Source organism: Carassius gibelio, chromosome A3, assembly GCF_023724105.1.
Source record: "Carassius gibelio isolate Cgi1373 ecotype wild population from Czech Republic chromosome A3, carGib1.2-hapl.c, whole genome shotgun sequence".
In the NCBI taxonomy this organism is placed as follows: Eukaryota; Metazoa; Chordata; class Actinopteri; order Cypriniformes; family Cyprinidae; genus Carassius; species Carassius gibelio.
The window spans coordinates 624,381-646,569 of NC_068373.1; the positions used below are offsets into that span (position 1 = coordinate 624,381).

The following is a 22,189-nucleotide window of genomic DNA, read 5'->3' on the forward strand; positions in this document are numbered from 1 at the left end:
TGTAAGCTTTTGGATTTTCATTCCTACTTATATAATGTATGGGCGATTTGATTGGCTGATCTTTAAATAGTCTTCTCTTTGCAGTATCCTTCGCTTGCGACCGTAACAACCTGGCTATGCCTGATCTCGTCTGCTCTCGGAAGCTAAGCAGGTTTGGTCCTGTATAATGTACCGGCGATTAGATTGGCTGATCTTTAAATAGCTCTCTCTTTGCAGCAGTCTTCGCTTATGGCCATTCCACCCTGGCTATGCCAGATCATGTCTGAGCTCGGAAACTAAGCAGGTTTCGGCCTGGTTAGTAATTGGATGGCAGACCCCCTGGTAATACCAGTTGCTTTAAGATTTTGGGAAATTTTTCACAAATTATATAATAATCTTGCAAGAAAAAAAGAAAGGAGTCAATGCCCCATATCTGAATCTTAGCATGTATGGGCCTGGTTAGTAATTGGATGGGAGACACCCTGGTAATACCAGTTGCTTTAAGATTTTTGGAAATTTTTCACAAATTATATAATAATCTTGAAAAAAAAAAAAAAAGTCAATGCCCGATCTCTGAATAATAGCAGGTTTTGCCTGGTTAGTACTTGGATGGAAGACGGCCGGGAAATACCAGTTGCTGTAATATTTTTGGCAATTTTTACTAATTACATAATAATCTTGCAACAACAAAAAAAAAAAAAAGAGTAAATGCCCAATCTTTGAATCTTAGGAGGTATGGACCTGTTTAGTGCTTGGATGGGAGACCGCCTCGGAATACCAGTTGCTGTAATATTTTTGGAAATTTGTACTAATTATATAATTATCTTGAAACAAAAAGAGTCAATGCCCAATCTTTGAATCTTAGCAGCTATGGACCTGTTTAGTGTTTGGATGGGAGACCGCCTCGGAAAACCAGGTGCTCTAATATTATTGGAAATTCATTACTAATTATATAATAATCTTTAAAAAAAAAAAAAAAAAAAAAAGAGTCAATGCCCGATCTCTTAATCTTAGCAGGTATTGGCCTGGTTAGTGCTTGGATGGGAGACCGCCTGGGAATACCAGGTGCTTTAAGCTTTAGGGTTTTCTTTCCTACTTATATAATGTACCGGCGATTAGATTGGCTGATCTTTAAATAGCTCTCTCTTTGCAGCAGTGTTCGCTTATGGCCATACCACCCTGGCTATGCCAGATCATGTCTGAGCTCGGAAGCTAAGCAGGTTTGGGCCTGGTTAGTAATTGGATGGGAGACCCCCTGGTAATACCAGTTGCTCTAAGATTTTTGTAAATTTTTCACAAATTATATAATAATCTTGAAAAAAAAAAGAGTGAATGCCCAATCTTTGAATCTTAGCAGTCATTGACCTGTGTAGTGTTTGGATGGGAGACCCCCTGGTAATACCAGGTGCTCTAATATTATTGGAAATTTATTACTAATTATATAATAATCTTAAAAAAAAAGAGCCAATGCCGATCTCTTAATCTTAGCAGGTATTGGCCTGGTTAGTGCTTGGATGGGAGACTGCCTCGGAATACCATGTGCTGTAAGCTTTTGGATTTTCATTCCTACTTATATAATGTATGGGCGATTTGATTGGCTGATCTTTAAATAGTCTTCTCTTTGCAGTATCCTTCGCTTGCGACCGTAACAACCTGGCTATGCCTGATCTCGTCTGCTCTCGGAAGCTAAGCAGGTTTGGTCCTGTATAATGTACCGGCGATTAGATTGGCTGATCTTTAAATAGCTCTCTCTTTGCAGCAGTCTTCGCTTATGGCCATTCCACCCTGGCTATGCCAGATCATGTCTGAGCTCGGAAACTAAGCAGGTTTCGGCCTGGTTAGTAATTGGATGGCAGACCCCCTGGTAATACCAGTTGCTTTAAGATTTTTGGAAATTTTTCACAAATTATATAATAATCTTGCAAGAAAAAAAGAAAGGAGTCAATGCCCCATATCTGAATCTTAGCAGGTATGGGCCTGGTTAGTAATTGGATGGGAGACACCCTGGTAATACCAGTTGCTTTAAGATTTTTGGAAATTTTTCACCAATTATATAATAATCTTGAAAAAAAAAAAAAAAAGTCAATGCCCGATCTCTGAATAATAGCAGGTTTTGCCTGGTTAGTACTTGGATGGAAGACGGCCGGGAAATACCAGTTGCTGTAATATTTTTGGCAATTTTTACTAATTACATAATAATCTTGCAACAAAAAAAAAAAAAAAAAAAGAGTAAATGCCCAATCTTTGAATCTTAGGAGGTATGGACCTGTTTAGTGCTTGGATGGGAGACCGCCTCGGAATACCAGTTGCTGTAATATTTTTGGAAATTTGTACTAATTATATAATTATCTTGAAACAAAAAGAGTCAATGCCCAATCTTTGAATCTTAGCAGCTATGGACCTGTTTAGTGTTTGGATGGGAGACCGCCTCGGAAAACCAGGTGCTCTAATATTATTGGAAATTTATTACTAATTATATAATAATCTTTAAAAAAAAAAAAAAAAAAAAAAAAAAAAAGAGTCAATGCCCGATCTCTTAATCTTAGCAGGTATTGGTCTGGTTAGTGCTTGGATGGGAGACCGCCTGGGAATACCAGGTGCTTTAAGCTTTAGGGTTTTCTTTCCTACTTATATTAGATTGGCTGATCTTTAAATAGCTCTCTCTTTGCAGCAGTCTTCGCTTATGGCCATACCACCCTGTCTATGCCAGATCATGTCTGAGCTCGGAAGCTAAGCAGGTTTGGGCCTGGTTAGTAATTGGATGGGAGACCCCCTGGTAATACCAGTTGCTTTAAGATTTTTTTAAATTTTTCACAAATTATATAATAATCTTGAAAAAAAAAAGAGTCAATGCCCATTCTTTGAATCTTAGCAGTCATGGACCTGTTTAGTGTCTGGATGGGAGACCGCCTCGGAATACCAGGTGCTCTAATATTATTGGAAATTTATTACTAATTATATAATAATCTTAAAAAAAAAAAAAAAAAAAAAAGAGTCAATGCCCGATCTCTTAATCTTAGCAGGTATTGGCCTGGTTAGTGCTTGGATGGGAGACCGCCTGGGAATACCAGGTGCTTTAAGCTTTAGGGTTTTCTTTCCTACTTATATAATGTACCGGCGATTAGATTGACTGATCTTTAAATAGCTCTCTCTTTGCAGCAGTCTTCGCTTATGGCCATACCACCCTGGCTATGCCAGATCATGTCTGAGCTCGGAAGCTAAGCAGGTTTGGGCCTGGTTAGTAATTGGATGGGAGACCCCCTGGTAATACCAGTTGCTTTAAGATTTTTGTAAATTTTTCACAAATTATATAATAATCTTGAAAAAAAAAAGAGTGAATGCCCATTCTTTGAATCTTAGCAGTCATTGACCTGTGTAGTGTTTGGATGGGAGACCCCCTGGTAATACCAGGTGCTCTAATATTATTGGAAATTTATTACTAATTATATAATAATCTTAAAAAAAAAGAGCCAATGCCCGATCTCTTAATCTTAGCAGGTATTGGCCTGGTTAGTGCTTGGATGGGAGACCGCCTCGGAATACCAGGTGCTGTAAGCTTTTGGATTTTCATTCCTACTTATATAATGTATGGGCGATTTGATTGGCTGATCTTTAAATAGTCTTCTCTTTGCAGTATCCTTCGCTTGCGACCGTAACAACCTGGCTATGCCTGATCTCGTCTGCTCTCGGAAGCTAAGCAGGTTTGGTCCTGTATAATGTACCGGCGATTAGATTGGCTGATCTTTAAATAGCTCTCTCTTTGCAGCAGTCTTCGCTTATGGCCATTCCACCCTGGCTATGCCAGATCATGTCTGAGCTCGGAAACTAAGCAGGTTTCGGCCTGGTTAGTAATTGGATGGCAGACCCCCTGGTAATACCAGTTGCTTTAAGATTTTTGGAAATTTTTCACAAATTATATAATAATCTTGCAAGAAAAAAAGAAAGGAGTCAATGCCCCATATCTGAATCTTAGCAGGTATGGGCCTGGTTAGTAATTGGATGGGAGACACCCTGGTAATACCAGTTGCTTTAAGATTTTTGGAAATTTTTCACCAATTATATAATAATCTTGAAAAAAAAAAAAAAAAGTCAATGCCCGATCTCTGAATAATAGCAGGTTTTGCCTGGTTAGTACTTGGATGGAAGACGGCCGGGAAATACCAGTTGCTGTAATATTTTTGGCAATTTTTACTAATTACATAATAATCTTGCAACAAAAAAAAAAAAAAAAAAAAGAGTAAATGCCCAATCTTTGAATCTTAGGAGGTATGGACCTGTTTAGTGCTTGGATGGGAGACCGCCTCGGAATACCAGTTGCTGTAATATTTTTGGAAATTTGTACTAATTATATAATTATCTTGAAACAAAAAGAGTCAATGCCCAATCTTTGAATCTTAGCAGCTATGGACCTGTTTAGTGTTTGGATGGGAGACCGCCTCGGAAAACCAGGTGCTCTAATATTATTGGAAATTCATTACTAATTATATAATAATCTTTAAAAAAAAAAAAAAAAAAAAAGAGTCAATGCCCGATCTCTTAATCTTAGCAGGTATTGGCCTGGTTAGTGCTTGGATGGGAGACCGCCTGGGAATACCAGGTGCTTTAAGCTTTAGGGTTTTCTTTCCTACTTATATAATGTACCGGCGATTAGATTGGCTGATCTTTAAATAGCTCTCTCTTTGCAGCAGTGTTCGCTTATGGCCATACCACCCTGGCTATGCCAGATCATGTCTGAGCTCGGAAGCTAAGCAGGTTTGGGCCTGGTTAGTAATTGGATGGGAGACCCCCTGGTAATACCAGTTGCTCTAAGATTTTTGTAAATTTTTCACAAATTATATAATAATCTTGAAAAAAAAAAGAGTGAATGCCCAATCTTTGAATCTTAGCAGTCATTGACCTGTGTAGTGTTTGGATGGGAGACCCCCTGGTAATACCAGGTGCTCTAATATTATTGGAAATTTATTACTAATTATATAATAATCTTAAAAAAAAAGAGCCAATGCCGATCTCTTAATCTTAGCAGGTATTGGCCTGGTTAGTGCTTGGATGGGAGACCGCCTCGGAATACCATGTGCTGTAAGCTTTTGGATTTTCATTCCTACTTATATAATGTATGGGCGATTTGATTGGCTGATCTTTAAATAGTCTTCTCTTTGCAGTATCCTTCGCTTGCGACCGTAACAACCTGGCTATGCCTGATCTCGTCTGCTCTCGGAAGCTAAGCAGGTTTGGTCCTGTATAATGTACCGGCGATTAGATTGGCTGATCTTTAAATAGCTCTCTCTTTGCAGCAGTCTTCGCTTATGGCCATTCCACCCTGGCTATGCCAGATCATGTCTGAGCTCGGAAACTAAGCAGGTTTCGGCCTGGTTAGTAATTGGATGGCAGACCCCCTGGTAATACCAGTTGCTTTAAGATTTTTGGAAATTTTTCACAAATTATATAATAATCTTGCAAGAAAAAAAGAAAGGAGTCAATGCCCCATATCTGAATCTTAGCAGGTATGGGCCTGGTTAGTAATTGGATGGGAGACACCCTGGTAATACCAGTTGCTTTAAGATTTTTGGAAATTTTTCACCAATTATATAATAATCTTGAAAAAAAAAAAAAAAAGTCAATGCCCGATCTCTGAATAATAGCAGGTTTTGCCTGGTTAGTACTTGGATGGAAGACGGCCGGGAAATACCAGTTGCTGTAATATTTTTGGCAATTTTTACTAATTACATAATAATCTTGCAACAAAAAAAAAAAAAAAAAAAGAGTAAATGCCCAATCTTTGAATCTTAGGAGGTATGGACCTGTTTAGTGCTTGGATGGGAGACCGCCTCGGAATACCAGTTGCTGTAATATTTTTGGAAATTTGTACTAATTATATAATTATCTTGAAACAAAAAGAGTCAATGCCCAATCTTTGAATCTTAGCAGCTATGGACCTGTTTAGTGTTTGGATGGGAGACCGCCTCGGAAAACCAGGTGCTCTAATATTATTGGAAATTTATTACTAATTATATAATAATCTTTAAAAAAAAAAAAAAAAAAAAAAAAAAAAGAGTCAATGCCCGATCTCTTAATCTTAGCAGGTATTGGTCTGGTTAGTGCTTGGATGGGAGACCGCCTGGGAATACCAGGTGCTTTAAGCTTTAGGGTTTTCTTTCCTACTTATATTAGATTGGCTGATCTTTAAATAGCTCTCTCTTTGCAGCAGTCTTCGCTTATGGCCATACCACCCTGTCTATGCCAGATCATGTCTGAGCTCGGAAGCTAAGCAGGTTTGGGCCTGGTTAGTAATTGGATGGGAGACCCCCTGGTAATACCAGTTGCTTTAAGATTTTTGTAAATTTTTCACAAATTATATAATAATCTTGAAAAAAAAAAGAGTCAATGCCCATTCTTTGAATCTTAGCAGTCATGGACCTGTTTAGTGTCTGGATGGGAGACCGCCTCGGAATACCAGGTGCTCTAATATTATTGGAAATTTATTACTAATTATATAATAATCTTAAAAAAAAAAAAAAAAAAAAAAGAGTCAATGCCCGATCTCTTAATCTTAGCAGGTATTGGCCTGGTTAGTGCTTGGATGGGAGACCGCCTGGGAATACCAGGTGCTTTAAGCTTTAGGGTTTTCTTTCCTACTTATATAATGTACCGGCGATTAGATTGACTGATCTTTAAATAGCTCTCTCTTTGCAGCAGTCTTCGCTTATGGCCATACCACCCTGGCTATGCCAGATCATGTCTGAGCTCGGAAGCTAAGCAGGTTTGGGCCTGGTTAGTAATTGGATGGGAGACCCCCTGGTAATACCAGTTGCTTTAAGATTTTTGTAAATTTTTCACAAATTATATAATAATCTTGAAAAAAAAAAGAGTGAATGCCCATTCTTTGAATCTTAGCAGTCATTGACCTGTGTAGTGTTTGGATGGGAGACCCCCTGGTAATACCAGGTGCTCTAATATTATTGGAAATTTATTACTAATTATATAATAATCTTAAAAAAAAAGAGCCAATGCCCGATCTCTTAATCTTAGCAGGTATTGGCCTGGTTAGTGCTTGGATGGGAGACCGCCTCGGAATACCAGGTGCTGTAAGCTTTTGGATTTTCATTCCTACTTATATAATGTATGGGCGATTTGATTGGCTGATCTTTAAATAGTCTTCTCTTTGCAGTATCCTTCGCTTGCGACCGTAACAACCTGGCTATGCCTGATCTCGTCTGCTCTCGGAAGCTAAGCAGGTTTGGTCCTGTATAATGTACCGGCGATTAGATTGGCTGATCTTTAAATAGCTCTCTCTTTGCAGCAGTCTTCGCTTATGGCCATTCCACCCTGGCTATGCCAGATCATGTCTGAGCTCGGAAACTAAGCAGGTTTCGGCCTGGTTAGTAATTGGATGGCAGACCCCCTGGTAATACCAGTTGCTTTAAGATTTTTGGAAATTTTTCACAAATTATATAATAATCTTGCAAGAAAAAAAGAAAGGAGTCAATGCCCCATATCTGAATCTTAGCAGGTATGGGCCTGGTTAGTAATTGGATGGGAGACACCCTGGTAATACCAGTTGCTTTAAGATTTTTGGAAATTTTTCACCAATTATATAATAATCTTGAAAAAAAAAAAAAAAAGTCAATGCCCGATCTCTGAATAATAGCAGGTTTTGCCTGGTTAGTACTTGGATGGAAGACGGCCGGGAAATACCAGTTGCTGTAATATTTTTGGCAATTTTTACTAATTACATAATAATCTTGCAACAAAAAAAAAAAAAAAAAAAGAGTAAATGCCCAATCTTTGAATCTTAGGAGGTATGGACCTGTTTAGTGCTTGGATGGGAGACCGCCTCGGAATACCAGTTGCTGTAATATTTTTGGAAATTTGTACTAATTATATAATTATCTTGAAACAAAAAGAGTCAATGCCCAATCTTTGAATCTTAGCAGCTATGGACCTGTTTAGTGTTTGGATGGGAGACCGCCTCGGAAAACCAGGTGCTCTAATATTATTGGAAATTTATTACTAATTATATAATAATCTTTAAAAAAAAAAAAAAAAAAAAAAAAAAAAGAGTCAATGCCCGATCTCTTAATCTTAGCAGGTATTGGTCTGGTTAGTGCTTGGATGGGAGACCGCCTGGGAATACCAGGTGCTTTAAGCTTTAGGGTTTTCTTTCCTACTTATATTAGATTGGCTGATCTTTAAATAGCTCTCTCTTTGCAGCAGTCTTCGCTTATGGCCATACCACCCTGTCTATGCCAGATCATGTCTGAGCTCGGAAGCTAAGCAGGTTTGGGCCTGGTTAGTAATTGGATGGGAGACCCCCTGGTAATACCAGTTGCTTTAAGATTTTTGTAAATTTTTCACAAATTATATAATAATCTTGAAAAAAAAAAGAGTCAATGCCCATTCTTTGAATCTTAGCAGTCATGGACCTGTTTAGTGTCTGGATGGGAGACCGCCTCGGAATACCAGGTGCTCTAATATTATTGGAAATTTATTACTAATTATATAATAATCTTAAAAAAAAAAAAAAAAAAAAAAGAGTCAATGCCCGATCTCTTAATCTTAGCAGGTATTGGCCTGGTTAGTGCTTGGATGGGAGACCGCCTGGGAATACCAGGTGCTTTAAGCTTTAGGGTTTTCTTTCCTACTTATATAATGTACCGGCGATTAGATTGACTGATCTTTAAATAGCTCTCTCTTTGCAGCAGTCTTCGCTTATGGCCATACCACCCTGGCTATGCCAGATCATGTCTGAGCTCGGAAGCTAAGCAGGTTTGGGCCTGGTTAGTAATTGGATGGGAGACCCCCTGGTAATACCAGTTGCTTTAAGATTTTTGTAAATTTTTCACAAATTATATAATAATCTTGAAAAAAAAAAGAGTGAATGCCCATTCTTTGAATCTTAGCAGTCATTGACCTGTGTAGTGTTTGGATGGGAGACCCCCTGGTAATACCAGGTGCTCTAATATTATTGGAAATTTATTACTAATTATATAATAATCTTAAAAAAAAAGAGCCAATGCCCGATCTCTTAATCTTAGCAGGTATTGGCCTGGTTAGTGCTTGGATGGGAGACCGCCTCGGAATACCAGGTGCTGTAAGCTTTTGGATTTTCATTCCTACTTATATAATGTATGGGCGATTTGATTGGCTGATCTTTAAATAGTCTTCTCTTTGCAGTATCCTTCGCTTGCGACCGTAACAACCTGGCTATGCCTGATCTCGTCTGCTCTCGGAAGCTAAGCAGGTTTGGTCCTGTATAATGTACCGGCGATTAGATTGGCTGATCTTTAAATAGCTCTCTCTTTGCAGCAGTCTTCGCTTATGGCCATTCCACCCTGGCTATGCCAGATCATGTCTGAGCTCGGAAACTAAGCAGGTTTCGGCCTGGTTAGTAATTGGATGGCAGACCCCCTGGTAATACCAGTTGCTTTAAGATTTTGGGAAATTTTTCACAAATTATATAATAATCTTGCAAGAAAAAAAGAAAGGAGTCAATGCCCCATATCTGAATCTTAGCATGTATGGGCCTGGTTAGTAATTGGATGGGAGACACCCTGGTAATACCAGTTGCTTTAAGATTTTTGGAAATTTTTCACAAATTATATAATAATCTTGAAAAAAAAAAAAAAAAGTCAATGCCCGATCTCTGAATAATAGCAGGTTTTGCCTGGTTAGTACTTGGATGGAAGACGGCCGGGAAATACCAGTTGCTGTAATATTTTTGGCAATTTTTACTAATTACATAATAATCTTGCAACAAAAAAAAAAAAAAAAAGAGTAAATGCCCAATCTTTGAATCTTAGGAGGTATGGACCTGTTTAGTGCTTGGATGGGAGACCGCCTCGGAATACCAGTTGCTGTAATATTTTTGGAAATTTGTACTAATTATATAATTATCTTGAAACAAAAAGAGTCAATGCCCAATCTTTGAATCTTAGCAGCTATGGACCTGTTTAGTGTTTGGATGGGAGACCGCCTCGGAAAACCAGGTGCTCTAATATTATTGGAAATTCATTACTAATTATATAATAATCTTTAAAAAAAAAAAAAAAAAAAAAAAGAGTCAAAGCCCGATCTCTTAATCTTAGCAGGTATTGGCCTGGTTAGTGCTTGGATGGGAGACCGCCTGGGAATACCAGGTGCTTTAAGCTTTAGGGTTTTCTTTCCTACTTATATAATGTACCGGCGATTAGATTGGCTGATCTTTAAATAGCTCTCTCTTTGCAGCAGTGTTCGCTTATGGCCATACCACCCTGGCTATGCCAGATCATGTCTGAGCTCGGAAGCTAAGCAGGTTTGGGCCTGGTTAGTAATTGGATGGGAGACCCCCTGGTAATACCAGTTGCTCTAAGATTTTTGTAAATTTTTCACAAATTATATAATAATCTTGAAAAAAAAAAGAGTCAATGCCCATTCTTTGAATCTTAGCAGTCATGGACCTGTTTAGTGTCTGGATGGGAGACCGCCTCGGAATACCAGGTGCTCTAATATTATTGGAAATGTATTACTAATTATATAATAATCTTAAAAAAAAAAAAAAAAAAAAAAAAGAGTCAATGCCCGATCTCTTAATCTTAGCAGGTATTGTCCTGGTTAGTGCTTGGATGGGAGACCGCCTGGGAATACCAGGTGCTTTAAGCTTTAGGGTTTTCTTTCCTACTTATATAATGTACCGGCGATTAGATTGACTGATCTTTAAATAGCTCTCTCTTTGCAGCAGTCTTCTCTTATGGCTATACCACCCTGGCTATGCCAGATCATGTCTGAGCTCGGAAGCTAAGCAGGTTTGGGCCTGGTTAGTAGTTGGATGGGAGACCCCCTGGTAATACCAGTTGCTTTAAGATTTTTGTAAATTTTTCACAAATTATATAATAATCTTGAAAAAAAAAAGAGTGAATGCCCAATCTTTGAATCTTAGCAGTCATTGACCTGTGTAGTGTTTGGATGGGAGACCCCCTGGTAATACCAGGTGCTCTAATATTATTGGAAATTTATTACTAATTATATAATAATCTTAAAAAAAAAGAGCCAATGCCGATCTCTTAATCTTAGCAGGTATTGGCCTGGTTAGTGCTTGGATGGGAGACCGCCTCGGAATACCATGTGCTGTAAGCTTTTGGATTTTCATTCCTACTTATATAATGTATGGGCGATTTGATTGGCTGATCTTTAAATAGTCTTCTCTTTGCAGTATCCTTCGCTTGCGACCGTAACAACCTGGCTATGCCTGATCTCGTCTGCTCTCGGAAGCTAAGCAGGTTTGGTCCTGTATAATGTACCGGCGATTAGATTGGCTGATCTTTAAATAGCTCTCTCTTTGCAGCAGTCTTCGCTTATGGCCATTCCACCCTGGCTATGCCAGATCATGTCTGAGCTCGGAAACTAAGCAGGTTTCGGCCTGGTTAGTAATTGGATGGCAGACCCCCTGGTAATACCAGTTGCTTTAAGATTTTTGGAAATTTTTCACAAATTATATAATAATCTTGCAAGAAAAAAAGAAAGGAGTCAATGCCCCATATCTGAATCTTAGCAGGTATGGGCCTGGTTAGTAATTGGATGGGAGACACCCTGGTAATACCAGTTGCTTTAAGATTTTTGGAAATTTTTCACCAATTATATAATAATCTTGAAAAAAAAAAAAAAAGTCAATGCCCGATCTCTGAATAATAGCAGGTTTTGCCTGGTTAGTACTTGGATGGAAGACGGCCGGGAAATACCAGTTGCTGTAATATTTTTGGCAATTTTTACTAATTACATAATAATCTTGCAACAAAAAAAAAAAAAAAAAGAGTAAATGCCCAATCTTTGAATCTTAGGAGGTATGGACCTGTTTAGTGCTTGGATGGGAGACCGCCTCGGAATACCAGTTGCTGTAATATTTTTGGAAATTTGTACTAATTATATAATTATCTTGAAACAAAAAGAGTCAATGCCCAATCTTTGAATCTTAGCAGCTATGGACCTGTTTAGTGTTTGGATGGGAGACCGCCTCGGAAAACCAGGTGCTCTAATATTATTGGAAATTTATTACTAATTATATAATAATCTTTAAAAAAAAAAAAAAAAAAAAAAAAAGAGTCAATGCCCGATCTCTTAATCTTAGCAGGTATTGGCCTGGTTAGTGCTTGGATGGGAGACCGCCTGGGAATACCAGGTGCTTTAAGCTTTAGGGTTTTCTTTCCTACTTATATTAGATTGGCTGATCTTTAAATAGCTCTCTCTTTGCAGCAGTCTTCGCTTATGGCCATACCACCCTGGCTATGCCAGATCATGTCTGAGCTCGGAAGCTAAGCAGGTTTGGGCCTGGTTAGTAATTGGATGGGAGACCCCCTGGTAATACCAGTTGCTTTAAGATTTTTGTAAATTTTTCACAAATTATATAATAATCTTGAAAAAAAAAAGAGTGAATGCCCATTCTTTGAATCTTAGCAGTCATTGACCTGTGTAGTGTTTGGATGGGAGACCCCCTGGTAATACCAGGTGCTCTAATATTATTGGAAATTTATTACTAATTATATAATAATCTTAAAAAAAAAGAGCCAATGCCGATCTCTTAATCTTAGCAGGTATTGGCCTGGTTAGTGCTTGGATGGGAGACCGCCTCGGAATACCATGTGCTGTAAGCTTTTGGATTTTCATTCCTACTTATATAATGTATGGGCGATTTGATTGGCTGATCTTTAAATAGTCTTCTCTTTGCAGTATCCTTCGCTTGCGACCGTAACAACCTGGCTATGCCTGATCTCGTCTGCTCTCGGAAGCTAAGCAGGTTTGGTCCTGTATAATGTACCGGCGATTAGATTGGCTGATCTTTAAATAGCTCTCTCTTTGCAGCAGTCTTCGCTTATGGCCATTCCACCCTGGCTATGCCAGATCATGTCTGAGCTCGGAAACTAAGCAGGTTTCGGCCTGGTTAGTAATTGGATGGCAGACCCCCTGGTAATACCAGTTGCTTTAAGATTTTTGGAAATTTTTCACAAATTATATAATAATCTTGCAAGAAAAAAAGAAAGGAGTCAATGCCCCATATCTGAATCTTAGCAGGTATGGGCCTGGTTAGTAATTGGATGGGAGACACCCTGGTAATACCAGTTGCTTTAAGATTTTTGGAAATTTTTCACCAATTATATAATAATCTTGAAAAAAAAAAAAAAAGTCAATGCCCGATCTCTGAATAATAGCAGGTTTTGCCTGGTTAGTACTTGGATGGAAGACGGCCGGGAAATACCAGTTGCTGTAATATTTTTGGCAATTTTTACTAATTACATAATAATCTTGCAACAAAAAAAAAAAAAAAAAAGAGTAAATGCCCAATCTTTGAATCTTAGGAGGTATGGACCTGTTTAGTGCTTGGATGGGAGACCGCCTCGGAATACCAGTTGCTGTAATATTTTTGGAAATTTGTACTAATTATATAATTATCTCGAAACAAAAAGAGTCAATGCCCAATCTTTGAATCTTAGCAGCTATGGACCTGTTTAGTGTTTGGATGGGAGACCGCCTCGGAAAACCAGGTGCTCTAATATTATTGGAAATTTATTACTAATTATATAATAATCTTTAAAAAAAAAAAAAAAAAAAAAAAAAAAGAGTCAATGCCCGATCTCTTAATCTTAGCAGGTATTGGCCTGGTTAGTGCTTGGATGGGAGACCGCCTGGGAATACCAGGTGCTTTAAGCTTTAGGGTTTTCTTTCCTACTTATATTAGATTGGCTGATCTTTAAATAGCTCTCTCTTTGCAGCAGTCTTCGCTTATGGCCATACCACCCTGTCTATGCCATATCATGTCTGAGCTCGGAAGCTAAGCAGGTTTGGGCCTGGTTAGTAATTGGATGGGAGACCCCCTGGTAATACCAGTTGCTTTAAGATTTTTGTAAATTTTTCACAAATTATATAATAATCTTGAAAAAAAAAAGAGTCAATGCCCATTCTTTGAATCTTAGCAGTCATGGACCTGTTTAGTGTCTGGATGGGAGACCGCCTCGGAATACCAGGTGCTCTAATATTATTGGAAATTTATTACTAATTATATAATAATCTTAAAAAAAAAAAAAAAAAAAAAAGAGTCAATGCCCGATCTCTTAATCTTAGCAGGTATTGGCCTGGTTAGTGCTTGGATGGGAGACCGCCTGGGAATACCAGGTGCTTTAAGCTTTAGGGTTTTCTTTCCTACTTATATAATGTACCGGCGATTAGATTGACTGATCTTTAAATAGCTCTCTCTTTGCAGCAGTCTTCGCTTATGGCTATACCACCCTGGCTATGCCAGATCATGTCTGAGCTCGGAAGCTAAGCAGGTTTGGGCCTGGTTAGTAGTTGGATGGGAGACCCCCTGGTAATACCAGTTGCTTTAAGATTTTTGTAAATTTTTCACAAATTATATAATAATCTTGAAAAAAAAAAGAGTGAATGCCCAATCTTTGAATCTTAGCAGTCATTGACCTGTGTAGTGTTTGGATGGGAGACCCCCTGGTTATACCAGGTGCTCTAATATTATTGGAAATTTATTACTAATTATATAATAATCTTAAAAAAAAAGAGCCAATGCCGATCTCTTAATCTTAGCAGGTATTGGCCTGGTTAGTGCTTGGATGGGAGACCGCCTCGGAATACCATGTGCTGTAAGCTTTTGGATTTTCATTCCTACTTATATAATGTATGGGCGATTTGATTGGCTGATCTTTAAATAGTCTTCTCTTTGCAGTATCCTTCGCTTGCGACCGTAACAACCTGGCTATGCCTGATCTCGTCTGCTCTCGGAAGCTAAGCAGGTTTGGTCCTGTATAATGTACCGGCGATTAGATTGGCTGATCTTTAAATAGCTCTCTCTTTGCAGCAGTCTTCGCTTATGGCCATTCCACCCTGGCTATGCCAGATCATGTCTGAGCTCGGAAACTAAGCAGGTTTCGGCCTGGTTAGTAATTGGATGGCAGACCCCCTGGTAATACCAGTTGCTTTAAGATTTTTGGAAATTTTTCACAAATTATATAATAATCTTGCAAGAAAAAAAGAAAGGAGTCAATGCCCCATATCTGAATCTTAGCAGGTATGGGCCTGGTTAGTAATTGGATGGGAGACACCCTGGTAATACCAGTTGCTTTAAGATTTTTGGAAATTTTTCACCAATTATATAATAATCTTGAAAAAAAAAAAAAAAGTCAATGCCCGATCTCTGAATAATAGCAGGTTTTGCCTGGTTAGTACTTGGATGGAAGACGGCCGGGAAATACCAGTTGCTGTAATATTTTTGGCAATTTTTACTAATTACATAATAATCTTGCAACAAAAAAAAAAAAAAAAAAAGAGTAAATGCCCAATCTTTGAATCTTAGGAGGTATGGACCTGTTTAGTGCTTGGATGGGAGACCGCCTCGGAATACCAGTTGCTGTAATATTTTTGGAAATTTGTACTAATTATATAATTATCTTGAAACAAAAAGAGTCAATGCCCAATCTTTGAATCTTAGCAGCTATGGACCTGTTTAGTGTTTGGATGGGAGACCGCCTCGGAAAACCAGGTGCTCTAATATTATTGGAAATTTATTACTAATTATATAATAATCTTTAAAAAAAAAAAAAAAAAAAAAAAAAGAGTCAATGCCCGATCTCTTAATCTTAGCAGGTATTGGCCTGGTTAGTGCTTGGATGGGAGACCGCCTGGGAATACCAGGTGCTTTAAGCTTTAGGGTTTTCTTTCCTACTTATATTAGATTGGCTGATCTTTAAATAGCTCTCTCTTTGCAGCAGTCTTCGCTTATGGCCATACCACCCTGTCTATGCCAGATCATGTCTGAGCTCGGAAGCTAAGCAGGTTTGGGCCTGGTTAGTAATTGGATGGGAGACCCCCTGGTAATACCAGTTGCTTTAAGATTTTTGTAAATTTTTCACAAATTATATAATAATCTTGAAAAAAAAAAGAGTCAATGCCCATTCTTTGAATCTTAGCAGTCATGGACCTGTTTAGTGTCTGGATGGGAGACCGCCTCGGAATACCAGGTGCTCTAATATTATTGGAAATTTATTACTAATTATATAATAATCTTAAAAAAAAAAAAAAAAAAAAAAGAGTCAATGCCCGATCTCTTAATCTTAGCAGGTATTGGCCTGGTTAGTGCTTGGATGGGAGACCGCCTGGGAATACCAGGTGCTTTAAGCTTTAGGGTTTTCTTTCCTACTTATATAATGTACCGGCGATTAGATTGACTGATCTTTAAATAGCTCTCTCTTTGCAGCAGTCTTCGCTTATGGCCATACCACCCTGGCTATGCCAGATCATGTCTGAGCTCGGAAGCTAAGCAGGTTTGGGCCTGGTTAGTAATTGGATGGGAGACCCCCTGGTAATACCAGTTGCTTTAAGATTTTTGTAAATTTTTCACAAATTATATAATAATCTTGAAAAAAAAAAGAGTGAATGCCCATTCTTTGAATCTTAGCAGTCATTGACCTGTGTAGTGTTTGGATGGGAGACCCCCTGGTAATACCAGGTGCTCTAATATTATTGGAAATTTATTACTAATTATATAATAATCTTAAAAAAAAGAGCCAATGCCGATCTCTTAATCTTAGCAGGTATTGGCCTGGTTAGTGCTTGGATGGGAGACCGCCTCGGAATACCATGTGCTGTAAGCTTTTGGATTTTCATTCCTACTTATATAATGTATGGGCGATTTGATTGGCTGATCTTTAAATAGTCTTCTCTTTGCAGTATCCTTCGCTTGCGACCGTAACAACCTGGCTATGCCTGATCTCGTCTGCTCTCGGAAGCTAAGCAGGTTTGGTCCTGTATAATGTACCGGCGATTAGATTGGCTGATCTTTAAATAGCTCTCTCTTTGCAGCAGTCTTCGCTTATGGCCATTCCACCCTGGCTATGCCAGATCATGTCTGAGCTCGGAAACTAAGCAGGTTTCGGCCTGGTTAGTAATTGGATGGCAGACCCCCTGGTAATACCAGTTGCTTTAAGATTTTTGGAAATTTTTCACAAATTATATAATAATCTTGCAAGAAAAAAAGAAAGGAGTCAATGCCCCATATCTGAATCTTAGCAGGTATGGGCCTGGTTAGTAATTGGATGGGAGACACCCTGGTAATACCAGTTGCTTTAAGATTTTTGGAAATTTTTCACCAATTATATAATAATCTTGAAAAAAAAAAAAAAAGTCAATGCCCGATCTCTGAATAATAGCAGGTTTTGCCTGGTTAGTACTTGGATGGAAGACGGCCGGGAAATACCAGTTGCTGTAATATTTTTGGCAATTTTTACTAATTACATAATAATCTTGCAACAAAAAAAAAAAAAAAAAAAGAGTAAATGCCCAATCTTTGAATCTTAGGAGGTATGGACCTGTTTAGTGCTTGGATGGGAGACCGCCTCGGAATACCAGTTGCTGTAATATTTTTGGAAATTTGTACTAATTATATAATTATCTCGAAACAAAAAGAGTCAATGCCCAATCTTTGAATCTTAGCAGCTATGGACCTGTTTAGTGTTTGGATGGGAGACCGCCTCGGAAAACCAGGTGCTCTAATATTATTGGAAATTTATTACTAATTATATAATAATCTTTAAAAAAAAAAAAAAAAAAAAAAAAAAAGAGTCAATGCCCGATCTCTTAATCTTAGCAGGTATTGGCCTGGTTAGTGCTTGGATGGGAGACCGCCTGGGAATACCAGGTGCTTTAAGCTTTAGGGTTTTCTTTCCTACTTATATTAGATTGGCTGATCTTTAAATAGCTCTCTCTTTGCAGCAGTCTTCGCTTATGGCCATACCACCCTGTCTATGCCAGATCATGTCTGAGCTCGGAAGCTAAGCAGGTTTGGGCCTGGTTAGTAATTGGATGGGAGACCCCCTGGTAATACCAGTTGCTTTAAGATTTTTGTAAATTTTTCACAAATTATATAATAATCTTGAAAAAAAAAAGAGTCAATGCCCATTCTTTGAATCTTAGCAGTCATGGACCTGTTTAGTGTCTGGATGGGAGACCGCCTCGGAATACCAGGTGCTCTAATATTATTGGAAATTTATTACTAATTATATAATAATCTTAAAAAAAAAAAAAAAAAAAAAGAGTCAATGCCCGATCTCTTAATCTTAGCAGGTATTGGCCTGGTTAGTGCTTGGATGGGAGACCGCCTGGGAATACCAGGTGCTTTAAGCTTTAGGGTTTTCTTTCCTACTTATATAATGTACCGGCGATTAGATTGACTGATCTTTAAATAGCTCTCTCTTTGCAGCAGTCTTCGCTTATGGCCATACCACCCTGGCTATGCCAGATCATGTCTGAGCTCGGAAGCTAAGCAGGTTTGGGCCTGGTTAGTAATTGGATGGGAGACCCCCTGGTAATACCAGTTGCTTTAAGATTTTTGTAAATTTTTCACAAATTATATAATAATCTTGAAAAAAAAAGAGTGAATGCCCATTCTTTGAATCTTAGCAGTCATTGACCTGTGTAGTGTTTGGATGGGAGACCCCCTGGTAATACCAGGTGCTCTAATATTATTGGAAATTTATTACTAATTATATAATGTACCGGCGATTAGATTGACTGATCTTTAAATAGCTCTCTCTTTGCAGCAGTCTTCGCTTATGGCCATACCACCCTGGCTATGCCAGATCATGTCTAAGCTCGGAAGCTAAGCAGGTTTGGGCCTGGTTAGTAATTGGATGGGAGACCCCCTGGTAATACCAGTTGCTTTAAGATTTTTGTAAATTTTTCACAAATTATATAATAATCTTGAAAAAAAAAAGAGTCAATGCCCATTCTTTGAATCTTAGCAGTCATGGACCTGTTTAGTGTCTGGATGGGAGACCGCCTCGGAATACCAGGTGCTTTAAGCTTTAGGGTTTTCTTTCCTACTTATATAATGTACCGGCGATTAGATAGGCTGATCTTTAAATAGCTCTCTCTTTGCAGCAGTCTTCGCTTACGGCCATACCAACCTGAGGGCGCTAGAGAGCTACAGGAAGTGTTGGCTGCAGTTTGGAGAGGAAGGCTCTCCTCCATTTTGATTTTTCTGTTAGTGTTTGTTTTGTGAGTTGTTTTTGGACTTTTAGTTTATTTTTTGTGTGGTTTTTCAGTTTTAAACCACCTAACAGCAGCATCTTGCTGGCTGGAGGGTGGTTAATTTTTTGTTTGTATTTTTTTACAATGGATGGATTATTGGCAAACGACACTGGACTGGTTGGAGAAACACGCATGGCAAACGACACTGGACTGGCTGGAGAGACACGCATGGCAAACGACACTGGATTGGCTGGAGAGACACGTATGGCAAACGACACTGGATTGGCTGGAGAGACACGTAAGGCAAACGACACTGGACTGGCTGGAGAGACACGCATGGCAAACGACCCTGGACTGGAGTATCGACAACGAGCAGGACACGGTAAAAAACAAGATGCAAGAGATAAATTTGGTGAAAGGAAATACTTAAAGGAGGCAACTGTGATTGTGAATGTGGAGAACGTAAATGAGGTGAGAGCTGTGGATATTATTAAAGCGGTGACGGACAAATGTGGATATGGGAAAATCTTAGCACTAAGGCCAAGACAAGGAAAGGAATATGAACTGACCATGGAAAAAGAAGAAACATGTGATGAACTGACTGAGGGATTGTTAATTAAAGGAGTGAACTGTGAAATAAAGAAACTGCAAAATAGAGATTATGTTGTTTCCTTCATGCACCTGCCCGTCTACCTTGATGATAAAGACATTTTTAGAAAATTGGAGGGATGGGGAGTTAATCCCATATCAAAATTAAAAAGAAGATGCTACCCGGGCACTGAAATAGAGGATGGAACAAGGTTTTTAAAAGTGCGATTCCCCAAGGAGGTGGCATCATTGCCCTACAGCACAAAGCTGGAAACAGCAGAAGGGCCGCAGTACTTTAGGGTGATGCACAGCCACCAGGTGAAGACCTGTAAGCTGTGCATGAGCCCAGATCACCTGCTTAAAGAATGCCCTGAATTTAAGTGTCACAAGTGCGAGGAAAGGGGACATTTCGCAAGGGACTGCAACGCGGTCAGATGCCCGGAGTGTCAAAAATTTTTAAATAAGTGTGAGTGTTGGATGGAGGGAGAGGAAGGAGGTCTGGAGCATCAGGTGGACGGACAGGTGCATGAAGGAAACACTGAAGAGGAAGGAGATACTGATGAAGGACAAGGGGATGAAGGATTACCACAGAAGGAAACAGGAGGAGGAACAGGCAACCAAGAGAAAGAAGAAGAAGGAAAAAATAATTTTATGTATGAGGAACAAACAGTAGAACAGAATACTCAATGGACAGAAATGGAAATATCGGACAGTTTTAAAAATCTTTTGGATAATGTGGAGAGTGATGGACAAGGAATGCATGATCAAAACAAAGAAATGGGCAGTGAAGAAGAAACAAGGATGGACAACATGGGAAAAGACAGAGGGGAGAGAGGACAAAGTAGAAGGAGAACATTAAAGGTAAAACCAAATGTGGAAAATGTAAGAAAAAAGTTAATGACAAGGGGCCGAGTAAAAAGTGTAAACAGATATGAAGTGTTAAGAGTGCTGGAGGGAGAAGATAAATAATGTCTTTTAGGTATTTATTTTTATTTCTTTTAATGGTTTTAAGTTGTGTTACTTTTAATGCAAGGGGACTGATGGACATGGGTAAATTTGAAAAGGTGAAAGAAATGTGTAAAAGAGAGGATGTGATTTTATTACAAGAAACTAACTGGAGGGAAGAGTACATGACTGAAATAAGGAAAAGGTGGAGTGGAGAGATTTTTTATAACAATGGTGATGGGAGGCTGGGTAGAGGAGTTGCAATTTTAATAAAAGAAAACTGTGGGGTATCATGTAAAACAATATATAATGACATAGATGGGAAATGTATTGCGGTTGAAATGGAGTACGAGGAGAAAAAAGTTATTGTAGTTAATATTCATGCACCAACTGTAGAGAATGAAAAGAAGGAATATTTTAATGTATTAAGAGATTTTTTAAAAAAACATAAAGAAGTTATTATGATGGGTGATTTTAATACCGTTTTCAGTAAATTAGAAATTGGTGAGGGAATGGTTTTTAAAAATGATAAAGGAAGAAAAGAACTGAAATTATTAATGGAAGAAAATAATATGAGTGATGTATGGAGAGAAAGAAATGAAAAAAAGAAAGAATATTCAAGGAGGCAATTAGTAGGGAATTTTATGTGTAAGACGAGGATTGATTTTATTTTGTGTACAAGGAACATTGAAGGATTTATCGGTAATATTAAATATGAAGAATCAAGCTTAAGTGACCATAAACCAATTTTTATGCAAGTAGACTGGAGTTCAGTGAAAAGAGGGCCGGGTGTATGGGTTTTAAATGTAGAGGTTTTGAAGAATGAGGCGTATGTTTTAAGTATTAAAGAAATTATTGAAAAAGAAAAGGAGAATGAAATGTACAGTGAAGATAAAAGGATATGGTGGGAAAATGTTAAATATTTAGTTAAAAAATTCACAATAAAATATTGCAAATTAATACAGATATGTAAGAGGAAGAAGGAGAGAGAAATAAGAGAAAAATTGGGAAAGGAATTAAATGAGAATGGGAAAGATATACAAAAAATAAAAGAATTGGAGGGAATATTGAAAGAAATGGAAGATAAAAAATATGAAGGTGCAAGACTAAGAAGTAAAGCTAAATATACTGTGGAGGGAGAAAAATGTACAAAGTTTTTCTTTGATCTAGAAAAAATAAGAGGGAAAGCTAGAATGATTAAAGAAATAAGAGGGGAAAATGGTGTAGTGGTGGAAACAAATGAGGAAATATTAAAAGAAGTAAAAGCATATTATGAAAACCTGTTTAGTACTGAGGGGTTGAGGGAAGAAGAGAAATTTGAGTTACTGAATAAAATAGAAACAACAGTAGGAGAAATAGACAAAAAAGAGTGTGATGAAGAGATAAGAGAAGAAGAGATAAAAAGAGCAATAAGTGAATTAAACAAAAATAAAAGTCCAGGTATAGATGGTTTGGGGAGTGAATTTTATATCGTTTTTAAAGATTTTTTAACCAGTATTTTAAAAGAAGTGTATGAAGACATTTTTAAGAAAGAGGAAATGAATCAGAGAATGGGGATGGGATTATTAAAGTTGATATATAAAAGAAAAGGAGATAAAGTAGACTTAAAAAATTATAGACCAATTACAATGCTGAATACAGATCTGAAAATTTTAACAAAAGTTTTAGCTAACAGATTGAA

The 22,189-nt window shown here is 38.1% G+C and overlaps 18 pseudogenes; all 18 read left to right on the forward strand.

Moving 5' to 3' along the window:
• Window positions 1–1,140: 1,140 nt before the first annotated feature.
• LOC127958611 (uncharacterized) lies at window positions 1,141–1,259 on the forward strand (annotated as a pseudogene).
• A 1,399-nt stretch (window positions 1,260–2,658) lies between these two features.
• Window positions 2,659–2,777, forward strand: LOC127960257 (uncharacterized; annotated as a pseudogene).
• Window positions 2,778–3,146: 369 nt separating this feature from the next.
• LOC127965068 (uncharacterized) lies at window positions 3,147–3,265 on the forward strand (annotated as a pseudogene).
• A 1,407-nt stretch (window positions 3,266–4,672) lies between these two features.
• LOC127958615 (uncharacterized) lies at window positions 4,673–4,791 on the forward strand (annotated as a pseudogene).
• Window positions 4,792–6,189: 1,398 nt separating this feature from the next.
• Window positions 6,190–6,308, forward strand: LOC127960262 (uncharacterized; annotated as a pseudogene).
• A 369-nt stretch (window positions 6,309–6,677) lies between these two features.
• Window positions 6,678–6,796, forward strand: LOC127965072 (uncharacterized; annotated as a pseudogene).
• Window positions 6,797–8,195: 1,399 nt separating this feature from the next.
• On the forward strand, window positions 8,196–8,314 carry LOC127960268 (uncharacterized; annotated as a pseudogene).
• Window positions 8,315–8,683: 369 nt separating this feature from the next.
• Window positions 8,684–8,802, forward strand: LOC127965076 (uncharacterized; annotated as a pseudogene).
• A 1,406-nt stretch (window positions 8,803–10,208) lies between these two features.
• On the forward strand, window positions 10,209–10,327 carry LOC127958622 (uncharacterized; annotated as a pseudogene).
• A 371-nt stretch (window positions 10,328–10,698) lies between these two features.
• On the forward strand, window positions 10,699–10,817 carry LOC127958150 (uncharacterized; annotated as a pseudogene).
• Window positions 10,818–12,209: 1,392 nt separating this feature from the next.
• On the forward strand, window positions 12,210–12,328 carry LOC127965082 (uncharacterized; annotated as a pseudogene).
• Window positions 12,329–13,723: 1,395 nt separating this feature from the next.
• On the forward strand, window positions 13,724–13,842 carry LOC127964427 (uncharacterized; annotated as a pseudogene).
• Window positions 13,843–14,211: 369 nt separating this feature from the next.
• Window positions 14,212–14,330, forward strand: LOC127962328 (uncharacterized; annotated as a pseudogene).
• A 1,394-nt stretch (window positions 14,331–15,724) lies between these two features.
• On the forward strand, window positions 15,725–15,843 carry LOC127960273 (uncharacterized; annotated as a pseudogene).
• Window positions 15,844–16,212: 369 nt separating this feature from the next.
• Window positions 16,213–16,331, forward strand: LOC127965085 (uncharacterized; annotated as a pseudogene).
• A 1,395-nt stretch (window positions 16,332–17,726) lies between these two features.
• On the forward strand, window positions 17,727–17,845 carry LOC127960280 (uncharacterized; annotated as a pseudogene).
• A 368-nt stretch (window positions 17,846–18,213) lies between these two features.
• Window positions 18,214–18,332, forward strand: LOC127965091 (uncharacterized; annotated as a pseudogene).
• A 221-nt stretch (window positions 18,333–18,553) lies between these two features.
• LOC127963135 (uncharacterized) lies at window positions 18,554–18,672 on the forward strand (annotated as a pseudogene).
• The last annotated feature ends 3,517 nt before the right edge of the window (window positions 18,673–22,189 follow it).